Genomic DNA, 20,599 nt, shown 5'->3' on the forward strand with positions numbered 1-20,599 from the left:
TTTCTTATGGGATTCATATTCAACTTTAGGTTATAACAGAATGGCACAATCATAAAACAAAACATGGCAACAAAGAAAAAAATTAAATGACCCCTGTTCAAAAGTCTGCATACCCTTAGTTTTTAATACTGTGTATTGCCCCCTTTAGCATCAATGACAGCGTGCAGTCTTTTTTAGTGGTTGTCTATGAGGCCCCAAAATCTTGCAGGTGGTATAGCTGCCCATTCGTCTTGGCAAAATGCCTCCAGATCATGCGAAGTCTTTGGTCGTCTTGCATGAACCGCACATTTGAGATCTCCCCAGAGTGGCTCGATGATATTAAGGTCAGGAAACTGTGATGGCCACTCCAGAACCTTCACCTTTTTCTGCTGTAACCACTGGAGAGCCAACTTGGCCTTGTGCTTAGGGTCATTGTCGTGCTGGAAAGTCCAAGAGAGTCCCATGCGCAGCTTTCGTGCAGAAGAATGCAAATTGTCTGCCAGTATTTTCTGATAACATGCTGCATTCATCTTGCCATCAATTTTCACAAGATTCCCCGTGCCTTTAGAGCTCACACACCCCCAAAACATCAGTGAGCCACCACCATGCTTCACAGTGGGGATGGTATTCTTTTCACTATAGGCCTTGTTGACCCCTCTCCAAACATATCGCTTATGGTTGTGACCATAAAGCTCTGTTTTGGTCTCGTCACTCCAAATTACAGTGTGCCAGAAGCTGGGAGGCACGTCAAGGTGTTGTCGGGTATATTGTAACCGGGCTTTTTTGTGACATTGGCGCAGTAAAGACTTCTTTCTGGCAACTCGACCATGCAGCTCATTTTTGTTCAAGTATCGTCGTATTGTGCTCCTTGAAACAACCACGCCGTCTTTTTCCAGAGCAGCCTGTATTTATCCTGAGGTTACCTGTGGGTTTTTCTTTGTATCCCGAACAATTCTTCTGGCAGTTGTGGCTGAAATCTTTCTCGGTGTACCTGACCTTGGCTTGGTATCAAGAGATCCCTGAATTTTCCACTCCTTAATAAGTGATTGAACATTGGCTTTGGATATCTTTTTATATCCTTTTCCATCTTTATAAAGTTCCATTACCTTGTTACGCAGGTCTTTTGACAGTGATTTTCTGCTCCCCATGGCTCAGTATCTAGCCTGCTCAGTGCATCCACGTGAGAGCTAACAAACTCATTGACTATTTATACACAGACACTAATTGCAATTTAAAAAGCCACAGGTGTGGGAAATTAACCTTTAATTGCTATTTAAACCTGTGTGTGTCACCTTGTGTGTCTGTAACAAGGCCAAACATTCAAGGGTATGTAAACTTTTGATCAAGGCCATTTGGTTGATTTCTGTTATCATTATGATTTAAAAAGGAGCCAAACAACTATGTGATGATAAATGGCTTCATATGATCACTATCCTTAAATAAAAGAGTTTTTTTGCATGATCAGTCATATTTTCACAATTTCTGCCAGGTTATGCAAACATTTGAGCACAACTGTATATTTAAAATTCAAATTGTTTTTAAAACTTTTGAAAATTAATTTTAATATTCTGTATTTGAATAAAAATTCAGAATATTACAAAATAAAAAGTAAAACTTATTATAATTATTATAACAAATATATATACTATTTATTTACAATTATTTTCATGTAATATGAATGTACATGGTGTCATTAGAATTAGACCTTCTAAGTTAATGTTTTTCTCTTCCTGCAGTGACTCTGAAGTGTATTTCAGTCATTACGGTGGTAAGCTGGGTGGAAAATACTTGAAAGCCAGATTCATTTCATACACTGATGCAACATTTACCACCAAGACACACATTGTGGCCTCAGATGAGCATCTTGGCATTCTGGGTAAAATCCTCTCAAAAGTCATACATTGACAGTACACAATCGTCTTTCCCTTATGTGAAATGAACTCAAAACATAACATTAAAAGGCAACATGAAGCACACAAGATGCTCAAGAAATTTTGAAATTCATGTTAAGTTTTCAGTTCAACTTTTCACTCAAATTATTATGCTGATAAAAATAGATTTAATAATTTTTAGAAAAATGCAAAATTGAAGCATTTTCACTAGCGCACCCAGGCTTTTGAACTCCAATGTATCTTATGTTTATGAACACTGCTATATCTTTGAAAATGTTATGAATAACAGTGAGTCATCAGTCATTTCCACTCTCCTCTAGGTCCTGTCATCAGAGCGGAGACTGGTGATGTTCTCATTGTAACATTCTTTAATAATGAAAGCGTGACTACAGCATTCAGCCACATGGTTTGCAATATGAGAAAGCCTATGAAGGAGCTATTTTTCAGGATGGTATGTCATTTACAGCTACTGGTGTACACACATAAACTTACACATGAATATCCCTTTGTGCCATGTTAATAGTTTCATTTAGAGCTGAGAAATGAACTTGAATGAATCTTTGACAGCTTTCTGCATATTTTTAATTCATTAGAATTCTAATCATTGCAAATCAAGTTTGTACAAAACGTTGAAAACACATAAAAGTAAACCCAAGTGAACAGAGATTAAGATTTTAGGTTCTCATGTAGAAACATTACTTGTCTCCTCTTCAGGTACTCAGAAAGATGGAGCCTCTGTGGCTCCAGGTAAAAAATGTAGCTATCATTGGAGGGTAACAGAAGGTCCCTCGGACAGTGGCCCTCCCTGTCTTTCATACTTGTATTATTTTGCTGTTGATCCTGTTCGTGACACTAACTCGGGTCTAATTGGGCCAATACAAGTGTGCAAGAAAGGCATTCTTGATCGGAGTGGGCATCAGGTAACAAACTCTCTAACTGTAGGCATACACAGACATTATACGAAATGCATTCCTTTGGACAAGAGAATATATACTTGAATATAATGGGATACACATGTTTCATGATCTCTTTCAATGCTATGTGTGTGTCTCTGAAGCATGCCGACAAAATTCAGCATGAGTTTTTTCTGCTATTCTCTGTAATGGATGAGAATGCAAGCTGGTATCTGGAAGACAATATTGAAAAATTTGGCAGCAGTAAGACAGATCCATCTGATGAAGTATTTCAGGAGAGCAATAAGATGCATGGTATGCATACAGTGCATGGGTGTCTGTGTGTGAATAAACAAATTTGTTGTTTGACAGTATTGTGATTCATCTATGCATGTGTGTATTCCTTCTCAGCGGTGAATGGTTACATGTATGGAAACCTTTTTGGTCTGGACTTGTGTAATGGGGAACATGTTGTGTGGCACACACTTGACTTGGGCACAGAGATAGATATCCGTGGTATCTATTTCCAAGGCAACACGTTTCAACGGGATGGGACGAACCGTGACACTCTTAATCTCTTCCCGCATACCAGAGTGACTGTTAACATGACACCCGACAATAATGGTAATGCTTTTAGGTCAGGGTCTGTTGGTCAGTTCTTATCCAGCACTATTTCTTTAAGTGGTAGTCAATGTTATCCTATGCGTTGATGCGTGATTTCTTTTACCAAACATTATTGCGGTGTTGGATCCCACCCCGTCAAAAAAATCCTACTCAATTAGCCCATTAAACTAGCTTGTTCTACTGTTTGCAGCTTACCAGTTTGTCTGTTGAAAAAGTTTGTCTGGACAGTACTTTCAACACAAACCAGACTGATCTCACAGTGAATTTGGAAACAGTAGGTTGACTTTTCTTTAGCTAAAATCGGTCTGTGCTTAAAGAAATTTGAAACACTGCCCCCAGTGGCCAAACCGGTAAGTGTTGTTGGGCGTATGGGCACGGCATGTGAGCTCCATTTGTTTTATAAACTGTACCTCCCAACCCAAACCTAAAGATAAACATCAGTGGAGTAAAAATGTATTATTAGTGGGGAAAATGGAACCTCCGAATCGTGCTTGTCACTGATTATGTGAACGTGATTACTACCTGGTTTCAACACAGGATCTCAACCTGGTCTCCCACACTGCTGATGCAATGCACTTCCGGTCACGCCTCAAGGGAAGGTTAACACACTGAAGGCCAATGTAGATGACGCTTTTCAGTGATTTGGCATAATGTGACCGATCCTGGGGTACTAGAACACTTGGAAACATCATGCCGACTTCCCGTATGACAATGTCTATTAAATTAATCCAAAATAAATTACAAATGCAATTCACACAAAACAATTACTTTAATACACCTCTTCTATGATGATATGTTGTCAGTTACTGAGTTTAAATACATTTTGATATTTTTTCTGGGACTGAAAGTTAAAAAAAATTTAAATACACAAGAAAATGTTATCCCCTTTAACAGTAAACATTTAAACATAAGCTTTATGCCTTTTTACTTCAGGTATGTTTGAGCTGAGTTGTCGTACAGGTGAACATTACACTGCAGGTATGCGCCAATGTTACAAGGTCAAGTCCTGTTCAGCTAACACTCCTGCACCAGAACATTTCACCTGTAATGTACACTACTACATAGCAGCAGAGGAAGTTGAATGGAATTATGCCCCAAACCATACATGGGAATTGGAGAAACACAAAACTACACTGAAGGAAAGGTATAAACACACACTTAAAACCACATGTGTGTACACTCATTCACACTAAAGTTAGACTTTGAGTGTCATTCATGAACACATTATCTTGTCTTTTTCCATTTTATTTTATTCAGCCCTGGAAGTATTTACCTCTATCAATCTAGTGATCGAATTGGTGCTGAGTGTAAGAAGGTGGTGTTCCGTGAATACTTGGATGGGACATTCACCGAAAAGAAACCCAGGCATGCAGAGGAAGAGCATTTAGGAATAATGGGTATGGCTGACTTGAAAGTGTGAACTGTAAACTCCTTTTTTAAAAACACTACATTTGAATTTTGATGGTAAACAGTCACTGAGATCTTCTCTATTAATCATATATATGGATAGGGCTGGGTAAAAATATAGTTCCCTATCTGTCACTCACTCGAAGGTGTGTCGATGTAGTGACACTAGGGGTCACTCTTGGGAGCCCAAGACACCTCTGGTCTTTGGTAAAAGGCCAATGAAAATTGGCGAGTGGTATTTGCATGCCACTCCCCCGGACATACGGGTATAAAAGGAGCTGGTATGCAACCACTCATTCAGATTTTCTCTTCGGAGCAGAACGGTCATGCTCATTGAGCTGAATACTACTGTTCATTCACCTCTGCTGGATCTGACGGCGCATTTCAGCGGCTTCTCCCTCCTCTGCACTGGTGCACTGCAGAGAATGCCCCTGGGCGCTTCGGCAGAAAAACTAGAGAGTATATTTTCTGAAAGAGCTTTTTCCCTCTAAAAGAGTATATATTTCTCTAAAAGAGAACACACATGGAACGTCTTTTTAAAGATGCGTCTTTTTAAAGATGCCTTTCCGATTGTGTGTTATTCCTGGTTGCGGTCGTTATGTCTCAACTTCGGATGGTCATGATCGCTGTCTTTCGTGTCTGGGCGCGACCTACACGGAGGCAATGTTTGTGGATGGTTCATGTTTTCACTGCGAGAACATGACCATGGCAACGTTGTGGTCACGGCTTGCTTTCATAAGAAAGCAAGCCACCCCAGCGGCTCCCTGCCTCAGTCCTTCTACCTATGGGTATGAGGCCAGCGCGGCTAGCACTGGGGGCGATTTGGGGACCCCAATGGGATCTCCCGCAGACCTCCCATTCCACAATGGGATCTCCCGCTCAAAGCAGCCACGCCCTGCTCCAGTGCCATTCTTCCCAAAAGTGCATGAGGAGCTGACGAAGTCGTGGGAGACACCTTTTACTGCCCGGCCCCGATTCCGCAGTTCCCCCACCCTCACTACCCTCGATGGCGGGGCGGCCAGGGGCTATACGGCGATTCGCGGTGCACCTGTGCCCGCAGAGCGCCGCCACCTGGCATGGACGCCCTAAGCTCCTGTCCAAGCCCTGTAGGCTCACGTCATCCCTGATGGCTAAAGCCTACAGCGCTGCTGGACAAGCCGCCTCTGCCCTGCACGCCATGGCTCTCCTGCAGGTCCACCAAGCCAAGGCACTGAAAGAACTGCACGAGGGTAGTTCTGCCCCAGATTTGATGCAGGAACTGCGCTCGGCGACCGACCTCGCTCTCCGAGCGACGAAGGTCATGGCACGGTCTCTCGGGAGGATGATGGCCACACTAGTGGTCCAGGAGTGCCACCTTTGTCTCAACCTGGTTGAGATGGGCGAGGCCGACAAGACATGGTTCCTTGTTGCCCCCATTTCCCAGGCGGGCCTATTCGGTGACACCGTCGAGGACTTTGCCCAGCAGTTCTCGGCAGTGAAGCAACAGACAGAGGCAATCCAGCACATCCTGCCCCGGCATAGCTCAAGATCCCGCACCCTGTCTGCTCGTCGCCAAGGGTGTCCCCCTGTGGTGCTGGCCTGTTTGAACGCGTTCAAACAGAAAACAGCAGTTCCACTGAAACTTTTTCAGAGGCTCCTGGGGCATATGGCATCCTCGGTGGTGGCCACCCCGCTCGGGTTGATGCATATGAGGCCACTTCAGCACTGGCTCCAGACTCGAGTCCCGAGATAGGCATGGCGCTGCGGGACACATCGCGTGGCCATCACGCCGGTCTGTCACCATCTTTTCAGCCCTTGGACCGACCTCTCGTTTCTACGAGCAGGTGTTCCTTTAGAACTGGTCTCCAGGCACGTCGTGGTCATGACAGATACCTCCAAAACGGGCTGGGGCGCTGTTTGCAATGGGCACGCAGCCGCCAGCCTCTGGACGGGCCCGCGACTGCATTGGCACATCAACTGCCTCGAGTTGTTGACAATTCTGCTCACCCTGCGGAGGTTCCGGCCGTTGATCCAGGGCAAGCATGTGTTAGTTCGGACAGACAGAATGGCAACGTTAGCATATGTCAACCGCCAAGGTGGTCTGCGCTATCGTTGTATGTCACAACTCGCCTGCCGTCTCCTCCTCTGGAGTCAGCAGCACTTCAAGTCGCTGCGAGCCACTCACATCCCGGGCAACCGCAACACTGCAGCAGACGTGCTGTCATGGCAGGTTACCCTCAGGGGAGAGTGGAGACTCCACCCTCAGGTGGTCCAGCTGATTTGGAGTCGATTCGGACGGGCACAGGTGGACCTGTTCGCCTCCCAAGAATCCTCCCATTGCCCGCTCTGGTACGTCCTCACCGAGGCTCCCCTCGGCATAGACACGCTGGCACACAGCTGGCCCCCTGGCCTATGCAAATATGCGTTTCCCCCAGTGAGCCTGCTTGCACATACACTGGGTCTGCCTCCTCCTGGGGCAGCGCTTGCAGGTTCACCACCTGGTCCCTAAAAGGGGTCGTGGGAACCTTGGGCACATAGCCCGGTTGGGGTCTCAGGATCATGTGAGAGTAGCCCAAACTCCAGGCACGTTTCGCTGACAGAGAACGCTTGCAGGTCTCCTACCCTCTTGATGGAAGTGAGTGCAGTCAGGAGGGCAGTCTTCAAGGAGAGTGCCTTAAGCTCGGTTGACTGCAAAGGCTCAAAAGGGGGCTCTCTGTAGACCCTGAAAAACTACAGAGAGGTCCGATGAGGGAACGAGGCGCGGTCTGGGGGGATTCAGCCTCCTGGCGCCTCTTAGGAACCTGATGATCAGGTCGTGCTTCCCTAAGGACTTACCGTCAACTGCGTCGTGGTGTGCTGCTATGGCGGCAACGTACACCTTCAAGGTGGAAGGGGACAGCCTCCCTTCCAACCTCTCCTGCAGGAAGGAAAGCACTGATCTGACTGTGCATCTCTGGGGGTCTTCCCGTCGGGAAGAACACCACTTAGCGAACATACGAGGGGGCCCTAGACTGAGTGATCGTGTCAGACCACTTAGGTCTTCCATGTCCCGTCCAGGGGCCAGACATGGAGATTCCAGAGGTCTGGTCGTGGGTGCCAGATGGTGCCCCATCCCTGAGAAAGAAGATCCTTGGGGGAAAGTCGCAAGGAGCGTGAGGTCCGAGAACCACGCCTGGGTGGGCCAGTAGGGTGCTACCAGGACAACCTGCTCCTCGTCCTCCCTGACCTTGGACAGGGTCTGTGCAAGTAGGCTCACTGGGGGAAACACATATTTGCGCATGCCAGGGGGCCAACTGTGTGCCAGCGTGTTTATGCCGAGGGGGGCCTCGGTCAGGGCGTACCAGAGTGGGCAGTGGGGAGGATTCTTGGGAGGTGAACAGTAAATATCTGTGTGTGTGTGTGCATGTTTATGTATCAGTGTACCATGATCAATGTCTTGATAAAATAATCAAAAGGCACTGCAGAGGTGAATTTTATGTGAGTGAATTTTCCTTTGTTTTCTATGAGCAAACAAATACAAACAAACACTAAGGAGCTGAAATCATCTTAACCATCTTTATTCAACACTCCTTTTCCAAGTTTTACCATCCACCTAAAACAATCATCACATCAGGTTTTCTGGATGACTCTTCCCCTAGAAACCATCATTAAGTACAGAATATATCAAACAATTATTCAATACTTAAGTCTTCACTTTTCTCTGTCTTTTCTTAAACAATATAGGAAGTTTTTTTTTTTTTTTTTTTTAACCAACAGCAAGCCTTGTATAAATGTGTGTAATTTGCTAACCCCATAGCTAAATCTAGAAAATAAAACAAAGAATGCCAAACATTCTTACAAGCAGCCTATTTAAAATGTAAATGTTTCATATCAGTGGAGGCGCATTACTCGGTCTCCACTCTCTGCTGTCACATCTCTAGCTCTCTCACCCAAGTGAGGGAGCGTTATCGCAGCATGTAGCATTTATGTCGGGGCTGACATTAGCTAACGTTGATGTAACGTAACTTTATATACATTAGCTACATAGCTTTATGTGGCCTGTCTTGTCATTGTTTATCACAACCAAAAATTTAACTTGGGAACAACAATTTGTCACTACATGCCCTATCCCCTAAATCTCTCACAAAGTTAACACTGCATTAGCTACATCCCTCAATATATGTTAACTAAATGAGGTAGCTTGCACACCTAGCTAGGTGGCAAATAGCTGGCAAGCACCTGAAGCTAGCACCCTAAAAAACAGTAAATATATAGGAAGCTAATATGTATAGCTAATACTCGCTAAATCTCTTTGGGTGAGGGGTGAAGATGAGTTTAGGTACAGATGCTGTGTTCCATTCAAAGGGATGTGGGATATTCCACTTGATATCTCCGATCTCCGACTAAAGGCATTCCAATGCCAGATGCTCGGCAGATGACGTTAAAGGAAACAAATCTGCAACGCTCCCGTTAGCTTAGCAGGTGTTTGACTGTCACCAGAGATGACATTTTTACCATGTTTTGAACACCTGCTAACATTTGTTAAACAAGCTTTAATATCATGTAATGCAGGAACTTTTACTAATTTATCGATATTTGAAGATTGTGTAACGTCACGCACCTGCATCTCGGCAAAATCGGAGTTTAAAATATCCACACGACTTCCCAAGTTGTAATTATGACTTCAAGTGGCGTTTCATTGCACTTTCCCCTGTAGGAAGTTGGAAAATCTGACTTTCCGAGTTGAATGGAATGCAGCAAGAGGCAGATTGCTAATGTTAGCTAGCTAGCTGTGCTAGCATCACTTACACTTCGCTTATCTTTCTTTATGCTTCCTTTCTAAGTGCCGTTGACATGGTCCCAGCCGTCTCTGTAAGCATTGCATTGCAGAATTTACATACCGCTGTGTGTTTTCTTTTGGATGCTTTTTTGCAGATGAACTCTTTATGGTTTAGGTCAGTATTTCCCAACCTTTTTTCTGCCACGGCACACTTTTTACAATTAAAAATCCCATAGCACACCACTATCCCACATAACCATCATCAGTAGTTTTCCTTTTCAAGAACTTGTCCATGTTTTTTGTCTGTCTTGGTAGAGTGAACTCATGATGTTTGAAATTCGGCTATGCAAAAAAACGCAAGTAACATAGATACATATAATGAGGTCACAGATGCCAAGAGCACTAATTGGATAATGAAAAACCAACAAATTTGTGTCTTTTCCAATTTGTAGATTTGTTTTTGCAAATTAATCCTTGCAACGGCACAGCAAAAATAAATTTTTTATTTATTTATTTATTTACTGTATTTTCCGGAAATAAAGTTGCACCTGACTTTAAGTCGCTCCGGGTCAATATCGCGTTGTTGATAGAGAGAAAAGTCGCTCTGAGAGATGTTGGATCCGGCAGGCACTAGGACCCAAGAGCAGCCACCCAGCCTCATTTCACTGGTTCAGATGTCAAATGCGCTCTGTGAAGATTACAATACCACAGAATCTACACATCGTATCACTGTGTTTTTTGACTTGTTTAATACAGGAGCATTTGCTTTTAGTAATCGTATTTAACAGTTTCTCATATTCTTTTTAAATTTCATGAGAGAAACGTGACAAGTAAGCCACATCTGTTAATACCATCTGTAACTCTATGCTGTGCAAAAATAAACAGCTTTTAGTTTTTGTATTCTATACATTCATTCGATTCACTGATTGAATGTTTTTACTAAAAGTGTGATGATGTATCATCATTTTGTGGGCATGTGAGGAGTTGCGACTGACAGCGGACTAGAATTTGATAGGTCAATAATGTTATGATGGACAAAATATTTAAATATACTGAATTGGCAACTTTAAAACTCTTCTACCATCTAAATGCCTTCACTAAAATACCGGGGAAATTTTTTTTTTTATTTATTTTGAGGAATTTGGTAATTTTCGATGGCACACCTTACAATCTTTCATGGCATACTAGTGGGCACAGTGGTTGGGAAATACTGGTTTAGGTAGCCAAACTGTATTAAAGAAGATTTGTCTGACATCTCTCAGACAGCCACAGTTTCTTTTCCTGTCTCCCGCATTCACTTTCTTCGAGTGTGTGTGAAGGGGGCGGGGAGGGGTGACAGCCGTTAACAGTAACAAACATTTGAAATGAGTCAAGTTATTGCTTGCATTTGAAGCAGGAAGTTTTACATCCAATCACAGTAATGATGTTAACAAATAAATCAGACAATGCACAGGCAATTTAGTGATATCCCCGCAGTTGTGGTCTTGACGGTCTTGAAATAAAATCCCAAGTCGTCTTTGTCCTAGACCGAGACAAGACCGATCTCGAGTACTACAACACTGCATTTCACTCACCAGTAATTCTGTAGTTTAGTCGTGAAGTGTTCAGCAGCGAGATCCTTTCACAGCGTGTTGAGAGTAAAAGTTGTTCCGTGTAATGCATGTCAAAGACGAGATCCACACAACCCATTTGTCATTGAATAATGTCTCTTTTAATACCCTTTCTGTTCTTTACACTCAGTTGTTGATCAAAAACAACTACAAAAAAAATATTTAATTCTAATCATGCATCGCACAGATGAGGTAAAGCTATTCGAGTCCTCTCTCATTAACATGCTCTCATTTAACACTGCTGTTTACAGAAATGCAATTTTTTGTTAAAGAGACAGTTCTGGTTTTAGCGTGTGTTCAACAAATCAATGTAAATACTTGTAAATAGTACAAACTATGCAATTTAACAATAAATATGTAACAAAAATAATATATGAACTATAATATCTTATTTATTGTTTGAATACATTTATTTGTTCATTTTTAAAAAAGCCAAAATGTGACCAAAATGAGGAAAAAGTAATAAATGATAATTAGTAAAATTAATATTTTCCTAATGTACCTAGTTAAAAGGTCCCCTGTATAATTAACAGCATTAGCTGGGAGATAATTTCTTTTTATGTGTAAGCAAAAGGGACATTATAACTGAAACATAACCACATGAATCGATATTGAATCAAATTGGAATTGAATCGAATCGAGAGCTTGTGAATCGTAATCAAATTGAATCAGGAAATCTGTATCAATACACAGCCCTATATATGGAAATATAATTCTAAACAATATTCTGACTCAGGAAACATCAGTTTATAGATGAGTGGTAGATGATTCACCAGTGCGATAGCTGGTCTCTTTGTTTCAGCTCTTTATCTTTGTAGTTCTATGACTCTCCTTTTGTTCAGGTTGTGTTTAAAAATAATGCCAACAGACCATATTCTGTACATGCCCATGGAGTAAAGACCAATGAAGCCAATCAAAATTATGTTCAACCAGGTTTGTTCATTTAAATTGTCTTACACCCTGTCAACACTGGGCGCGTCCGTTGATGCGACACAGCGGCTTGAGGCTGTCTATACTGGACGAATCAACATGCAAGTTCTAAACCGTTTCTTTTGTGTAGTAGCACCAGCGCGTGCAGCGCAAAATGGAACAGGACACCCGTTTATTGTTGGCACGATAGACGTGCCACAACAGATGCTTCCAGTGTAGACAGCATTATTGATTATAATGTGTTCTACTGCTTTTGACGTGATGCTCACATCAGGTGTAGACAGGGTGTTTCTGTGTGGAGCGGAGTGAATAGTATTGTCTTGCATTCTCTATGTACAGTATATCTTTCTGTGTACATGTTCGTGCATGTTATAGGTCATGTACTGATATACAACTGGACCATTCCAGAACGATCAGGTCTAGGTCCGAATGATCCAAATTGTATAATGTTTGCCTACTACTCATCTGCCAGCTTTGTTGAGGTAAAATTCACAAACATAAAATACTATAACAACGAAGGTGTTTAGCATCAGGGACTAAAAACTAAATATTTTTCATTTTGGTTAGTTCTGGTTTTGCCATTGCGCAGCCTCCTTTTATAATGGTAACTGGTTAGAATGAAATAAAAGAACAATCAATAACATTCCAGAGTTCCCACGCATCCTGGAAAACCTGGAATTTTGCAATGCAGTTTTCCAGTCATGGAAAATTAGAAAAATACCTCAGTGACTTGGAAAATAATTATTTGTCCTGGAAAATATTTCAGTATAATAAAATGGTTTGACTGTGTTGCTAGCAAGGTCTCCATTACATGTACAAAAACATGGTAACGATCGGGACTCGTAATAGGAGTCAAAAACACAAATTCGTATCGTTGTGTCACTGCCAGCGGCTGTGCATTGTGAAACAACACCACCGGTTAAGACGCTTACACCCTCGTGATTGATTACAGCAGTGGCCAATCGTGTGCTTTGCAATCGCGGTCGAACTGAGGCAGATCGCTTGATTGGTTACAGCTACAGCCAATCGCTTGTCTACAGCAGCGCATGTACAGTGAGAAGCGGCATTCATGAAACTTCTCATTCATAAACAAACTGAATGACCTGGTGCATGTACCGACCGACTGAATGAGAAGGGCATGTTGTTCATTTACTTCAGCATCGGCATGTGAGTCTAACTTGTTCATCACGGAGAGAAAAGGGCAGAAGAGCTATTAATGATGTTTATACACGTTTAGGGGCTTTCACATGACTCACGTCAGCGCTTCCAAATACATTGAAGTCTATGAAACGCATCTTCGGCTCCAACTTGTAGATGTTTATCTACAATAAACATCTAATTTATCACATGCTTATGTTTTACTAAAAAGAGAGAAGCCTAATTTTTTGGGGAAACAGGAAGTGGTGTAATTCTGAAAATGTACTGTAATAAACCCTTTTGTTTTTGGTTTCAAGAAGAAATTAACCAGTTACCAGCAATCCAAAATAAAGTTTTGATTCCGGAACAGGTTTTTGGTTACGTTCCGCAAAATAAATAAATAAATAAATAAATAAATAAAATGTTCCTTGAACTGTTTTTAGTCCCTATTTAGCGTACAAGAAACACAACTACTTAGAGAATGTTTTTCAGGACTTGATTAGCGGTTTGGTGGGTCCACTGATAGTGTGTCGTAAAAACACCCTGAACGCCAACAGACGCAGACATTGATAAAGAGTTTGCCCTCCTTTTCATGGTGTTTGATGAAAATAAATCCCACTACCTGGATGAGAACATAAGAATTTATCTCAAGACAGACCCAGACCGATTTGGCAAATATGATGAGGACTTTATGGAGAGCAACAAAATGCATAGTAAGTGTGTCTGTGTGTGTGAGAAATACACGGTACGTTCGATTTGACTTTATAGAAGATCTCAAAATTCTCTCTTCCTCAGGTATTAATGGAAAGCTGTACGGTAATCTGCATGCACTAAAAATGAAAGAGAAAGAGAGGACTGAATGGTATCTGTTGGGAATGGGGAGCGAGGTGGATATGCACAGTGTGCACTTCCATGCTCAGAGCTTCATTTACAAAGTAAATACACAAACAGATTCACACATAAACCACAAAAGTTACCCTTCGGAGTTTAAATGTCTTTCAAACACTTTTATCTGTGTCTTTCAGACAGATCATTCCCATCGTGCTGATGTATTTGACCTGTTCCCAGGGACTTTTCAGACTATTGAGCTGACTGCAGAAAGTCCTGGACAGTGGCCGCTGCACTGTCATGTAACTGACCACATCCATACGGGCATGGAAGCGCTTTTGACAGTTCATTCTAAAGGTTGGGTGAAAGCCTAGTTTACTCTTTTAGTATAGTGTCTTTGGTATGATGTCACAAGATTCTTACTAGTGAACCTTCTTAAAGGAATATTTCACCCAAAAATCTCATCATTTACTCACCCTCATGACATCTCAGATCAATCAGTCAATCAATATTTTTTATATAGCACATTTAAAAACAACCAAAGTTGACCAAAGTGCTGTACAGTCAAAAGTATACAAACCAAACAAGCAAACATTAAGATGCACTCACAGGGAACAGAGAAGATTCAAGGAAGGTTAAAAGCCAAAGAAAATAGATGAGATTTAAGTCGAGTTTTAAAAACCGAAATAGAAGGGGCAGTTCTAATATGAGTCGGGAGACTGTTCCAGAGCTCCTCTGTTTTTAAGTCTGGATCTTGGGATAGGTCAAGACCACTAGATCTAAGAGATCTAGATGGTCTATGAGGGTGCAACAACTCAGAAAGATATTGTGAGGCCAGATTGTTTAGGGATTTGAACACAAATAATAACATTTTAAAATCAATCCTATATTTGATAGAAAGCCAATGCAATGAAATCAGGACTGGTGTAATGTGGTCAAATTTACGTTTCCCCTTAAAGAGTCTGGCAGCCGCGTTTTGGACTAATTGAAGACGGCAAAGAGAAGAATGGGAGATTCCAAAATAAAGTGAGTTACAATAATCCAGATGCGATGAAACAAAGGCATGAATCACGGTTTCGAAATTGCTCATGGACAGGAAGGACTTAACTTTTGTCAGTAGACAAAGATGATAAAAACATGATTTAACTACAGCGCTTATTTGTTTATCAAATTTTAGGCTACTGTCAAACAGTACACCTAAGTTCCTAGCACACGAAGTACTGTATGGGGCAAGAGAACCCAGGTCAAAGTCAAGATTGCTGTTTTCATTCGGTCCAAACAACATAATTTCAGTTTTTTGTATATGACTTTCTATCTTCTGCTGAACACAAATTAAGATTTTTAGAAGAATATCTCAGCTCTGTAGGTCCTCACAATGTAAGTGAATGTTGACCAGAACTTTGAATCTCCAAAAAAATCTCATAAAGGCATCAAAAAGTAATTCATAAGACATGGTGTGATAGGTGTTGGTGAGAAACAGATCAATATTTAAGTCTTTTTTATTATAAATCTCCACTTTCACTTTCACTTCCAAATTCGTCTTTTGTTTTGGCGATCCGCAGTCTTCGTGCATGTTGTTGTAGTGAGAATCACCCTGGCACCAACTGAAATGAACTGGGCCTCAAACAAGGCACCTAAGTATGTAGTGATTTTTGATCACATTTTACTCAAGGTGTATGTGTGTGTGATTATTAATAGCAGATGACCCCTCCCTCCACCCTCAGGGCACAAACTAAGGAGTTTCACCTTAACAGTGCAAAAAAATTATCCAAATGGACCATTCAATATATTTGAAATATACAAATTGGAGGGAGTTGGTTTTCTGAATAATCTGAAGGACTCATGAGATTCGGCCTAACCCTTTAGAGCTCTTCTATATCATTAACACAAGGAACACACAGTTTATTAACAAATTAGTTTTATTTACAAAAAGATATAAAGGAATAACTAACAAAAACTACAAAATGGTACTAATATGTTAAAGAATAATGTAAATAAATATGTAAATAAAAGTGCATAGGATGGAAAGATGCAAATGGTTGAATTGGATGTAGCAATGGAAAAGAATCAGAATGAGCTTTATTGCCAAGTATGCTTACACACACACGGAATCTGTCATGGTGACAGAAGCTTCCAGTGCAAAGAGAATGCAACCATATATACATACATACAAACATATATAGTACACTGGCGGCCAAAATATTGGAATAGTGTACAGATTTTGCTGTTTCGGAAGGAAATTGGGACTTTAATTCACCAAAGTGTCATTCAACTGATCACAAAGTATAGTCAGGACATTACTGATGTAAAAAACGGCACCATCTCTATTTGAAAAAAAACTCATTTTTGATCAAATCTAGACAGACCCCATTTCCAGCAGCCATCACTCCAACACCTTATCCTTGATTAATCATGCTAAATTGCTAATTTGGTACTAGAAAATCACTTGCCATTATATCAAACACAGCTGAAAGCTATTTGGTTCGTTAAATGAAGCTTAACATTGTCTTTGTGTTTGTTTTTGAGTTGCCACAGTATGCAACAGACTGGCATGTCTTAAGGTCAATATTAGGTCAAAAATGGCAAAAAAGAAACAGCTTTCTCTAGAAACTTGTCAGTCAATCATTGTTTTAAGGAATGAAGGCTATACAATGCTTGAAATTGCCAAAAAATGTAAGATTTCATACAAAGGTGTACACTACAGTCTAAGACAAAGGACAACTGGCTCTCACAAGGACAGAAAGAGATGTGGAAGGCAAGATACAACTAAACAAGAGGATAAGTGCATCAGAGTCTCTAGCTGAGGACTCACATGTCCTCAGCTGACAGCTTCATTGAATTCTACCCGCTCAACACCAGTTTCATATACAACAGTAAAGAGAAGACTCAGGGGTGCAGGCCTTATGGGAAGATTTGCAAAGAAAAAGCCACTTTTGAAACTGAAAAACAAAAAGAAAAGGTTAGAGTGGGCAAAGAAACACAGACACTGGACAACAGATAATTGGAAAAGAGTGTCATGGATCTTAACCCCATTGAGCTTTTGTGGGATCAGCTAGACTGTAAGATACGTGAGATTTGCCCGACAAGACAAGCCACATCTATGGCAATTGCTACAGGAAGCGTGGGGTGAAATGTCACCTGAGTATCTGGACAAACTTACAGCTAGAATGCCAAGGATCTGCAAAGCTGTCATTGCTGCATGTGGAGGATTTTTTATGAGAACACTTTGAAGTAGTTTTAAGATTTTAGTTAATAAAGAAAAAAATATCAATTTGTAATAGTAATTTTTTACGTTTTTAATGCCCTTACTATACATTGTGATCAGCTGAATGCAACTTTGGTGAATAAAAGTACCAATTTCTTTCCATAAGAGCAAAATCTGTACATTATTCCAAACTTTTGGCCATCAGTGTACATTTAAACATATACCTTTAGTGACATAAAAATAAAAAAATAAGACAACAGATAAAAAAGAAATATACAATAGAGCAAAAATGTTTGAATATTTTATATAGATATACAGTTATGTGCAGGTAATGTAATGTATTAAAGAAGAGTTAGGATATATTAAAGAATATAAATGAAATATGGATATAAGTAGGAATGGATTGTTTGAATATTGCATTGACTTGGGGGCAGTTTTAACAGTTCATGTGGTGGATGGCCTGAGGGGAAAAAACTGTTCCTGTGCCTGACGGTTCTGGTGCTCAGTGCTCTGTAGCGCTGGCCAAATGGCAATAGTTCGGAAAGGAAGTGTGCTGGGTGAATGGGGTCAAGAGTGATTTTACCAGCCCTTTTCATCATTCTGGATGTGTACAGTCCTAGCAGGGTGGGTAGAGGAGTGCCAATAATCCTCTCAACAGTCTTCTGATGTCTGACTTGGTAGCTAAACCAAACCAGACAGTTATAGAAGTGCAGAGGACAGACTCAGTGACTGCTGAATAGAACTGTACCAGCAGCACCTGTGGCAGGTTGAACTTCCTTAGCTGGCGAAGGAAGTACAACCTCTGCTGGGCCTTTTAAAAAATTGAGTCTCTGTGGGTCTCCCACTTCAGGTCCTGTTAGATGGCAGTGCCCAGGAACCTGAATGACTCCACTGCTGCCACAGTGCTGTTCAGAATGGTGAGCAGGGTTAATGTTTGGGTGTTCCTCCTAAAGTCCACTATCATCTCCACTGTTTTGAGCGTGTTCAGCTCCAGATTGTTTTGACTGCACCGGATGGCCAGCTGTTCAACTTCCCTTCCATATGCAGACTCATCTTCATCTTGGATTAGGCAGATGGCTGTAGTGTCGTCTGTGAATTTCAGGAGCTTAACAGAGGGGTCCTTGGTGGTGCAGTCATTTGTGTACAGGGCGAAGAGTAGTGGGGAGAGCACACATCCCTCGGGGGCACCAGTGCTCAATGACTGCTGCTCACATGTGCTGGAGGTGAATTTCACCATTCTCACTAGCTGCTGCCTGCCCGTCAGAAAGCTAGTGATCCACTGACAGATAGAGGCAGGAACAGAGAGCTGGGTTAATTTATTCCATAGGAGAGCAGGGTTGATGGTGTTAAAAGCCGAACTGAAGTCAACAAATAGTATCCTTGCATAAGTCTCTGTATGTAGATGTTGAAATATGTAATGCAATCCCATATTGATTACATCATTCACAGACCTGTTTACTCGCAAAATGCAGTGGATCCAGTAAGGGTTCAGTGATGTCCTTCGGGTGGGCCAACATCAGTCTCTGAAAGGACTTCATGCCAGAGCAACAGGTCCTGTGAAGTCCTGTGATTTGGGGTTTCTTTGGGACGGGGATGATTGTGGAGCATTTGAAGCAGCAGGGAACTTCACACTACTCCAGTGATCGGAGCGGGTGCGGGGTGTGTGACTGGGCTTTTCAAATATACAGTAAAACACAAAACTTGAAGAGAAGGTTTGCTCACCAGAGCTAATACTTGTCGCTGTAGGTATCTCCCTGGAATAGAGATTCCGAACTTGCCGTTGCTTTAGTCTCTTATAGTAAGACCTGGTTATTTGGTCAATATTCTACTGTCTCCAGATGGAGACTAAGAAAGTTGGATGATCTGTTACCCTCTCTCTCTCATGGGGTGAGACCAGACAAGAGAAGTGTTATAGAAGTGTATCCTGTTAATGACCCTCTAGACGGGGACTCAGGACAAAGGTGTGTTACTGTTAATCTATTAACATCCTCCACCACTCAGGCTGGGGACCCAGAATGTTGATTATTATTCTGTTATTGCTCCAGAACTCCGAACAGCCGGGAACTCAGAACAAAGATGTGGTCAATCAGAGGAGATTTAAGTTTAGCACTTCTTGTTTCAGGGTCATGACTGGCTGCTGACATCGGAGGGGGCCCACACAGTGTGGCTCACCCTCCCTTCTCTGTGTGGAACATTTGCATATTTTAAAGTACATAGTTAGACCAATGTCTTTAAAGTTTCATCTATGCATTGTTCCTTTTCCAAACCTCTTCAAAATATTCTTGGCATTTTTCTGAACATATAGAGACCAAACATGATATTGAAAGATTAAATATTAGGCATGCATTTGGCATGCATTAATTTATACCACCATAGTTCATTTTGTGTGAACTGTTGTGCTAATTGAACAACTGCAGTTTACATTAACAGATCTGTTAACAAACATGAAGTGAATGTGAATGTGAGCAGTTGGTTTCCATTTTAGGAGTAAAAGTTTGTGTGTAAAAATTTGTCTTTGTGACTTCTTTGTTTCAGCTTTTGCCACATGGTAAGTTAATGCTGCTTCAAGAGGTTTTGAAGAATTTGTATGGCCCTTAGCTCAACTCTGGTTGTAGGTCAAACCTTTGGATGGGGGTTTGGGATGTTGCTAAGAAACTACTCATGGACCAATGAGAAGTCTTTTCCAATGTGTTGGGAGGTCCTGGCCTTTCTTTCTGACGTATCTGGTAGTTGTCTGAGCAGCTTATCTGATGGCTGCACTTGGCATTTGTTTGTGTTGTTCCTGTCATGATCCAATCAAAATGGAGCCACTCCTCTTTGCTTTGACAGTTAGGGAGAGGCTCTGCCAAAAACTGGCTCCTGGAATGACATCTGGTCTGATTGTTCACTTCAAAACTAGTTTCAAACTTTTGGCACCCATTCACTTGGATTGTATGGACCTACAGAGCTGAAATATTCTTCTAAAAATGTTTGTGTTCAGCAGAAGAAAGAAAGTCATACACATCTGGTATGGCATGAGGGTGAGTAAATGATGACAGAATTTTCATTTTTGGGTGAACTATCCCTTTAAGTGAAGTCATAACTGTTGCTTTCCCTTAAGTTATGTTTGAGAATAATGAATCTCTGACATATAGAGAAATTTCATAAGCTTTAACATGCCACTTTTCTTAGGTAAATAACTGTTTAGAGTGGATGAATGACTAAAATTGATGAATGTCAATGTTAATTTTCGTATTATATTAATGTTATATTCTCTGTTTTTTACACACAGAGTAGACATACAGAAATATTTGTATCATGTTAATGTTCTTAGATTATCATTTGATGTTAATGTATAATGTAAAAACTGATCAAGG

The 20,599-nt window shown here is 41.4% G+C and overlaps 1 pseudogene; it reads left to right on the forward strand.

Annotated features, from left to right (window-relative positions):
* The window catches only part of LOC127429985 (ferroxidase HEPHL1-like), a 48,392-nt pseudogene extending 33,980 nt beyond the window's left edge, over window positions 1-14,412 (forward strand).
* Window positions 14,413-20,599: the final 6,187 nt, after the last annotated feature.

This window comes from Myxocyprinus asiaticus, chromosome 39 (assembly GCF_019703515.2).
Source record: "Myxocyprinus asiaticus isolate MX2 ecotype Aquarium Trade chromosome 39, UBuf_Myxa_2, whole genome shotgun sequence".
Lineage (NCBI taxonomy): Eukaryota > Metazoa > Chordata > Actinopteri > Cypriniformes > Catostomidae > Myxocyprinus > Myxocyprinus asiaticus.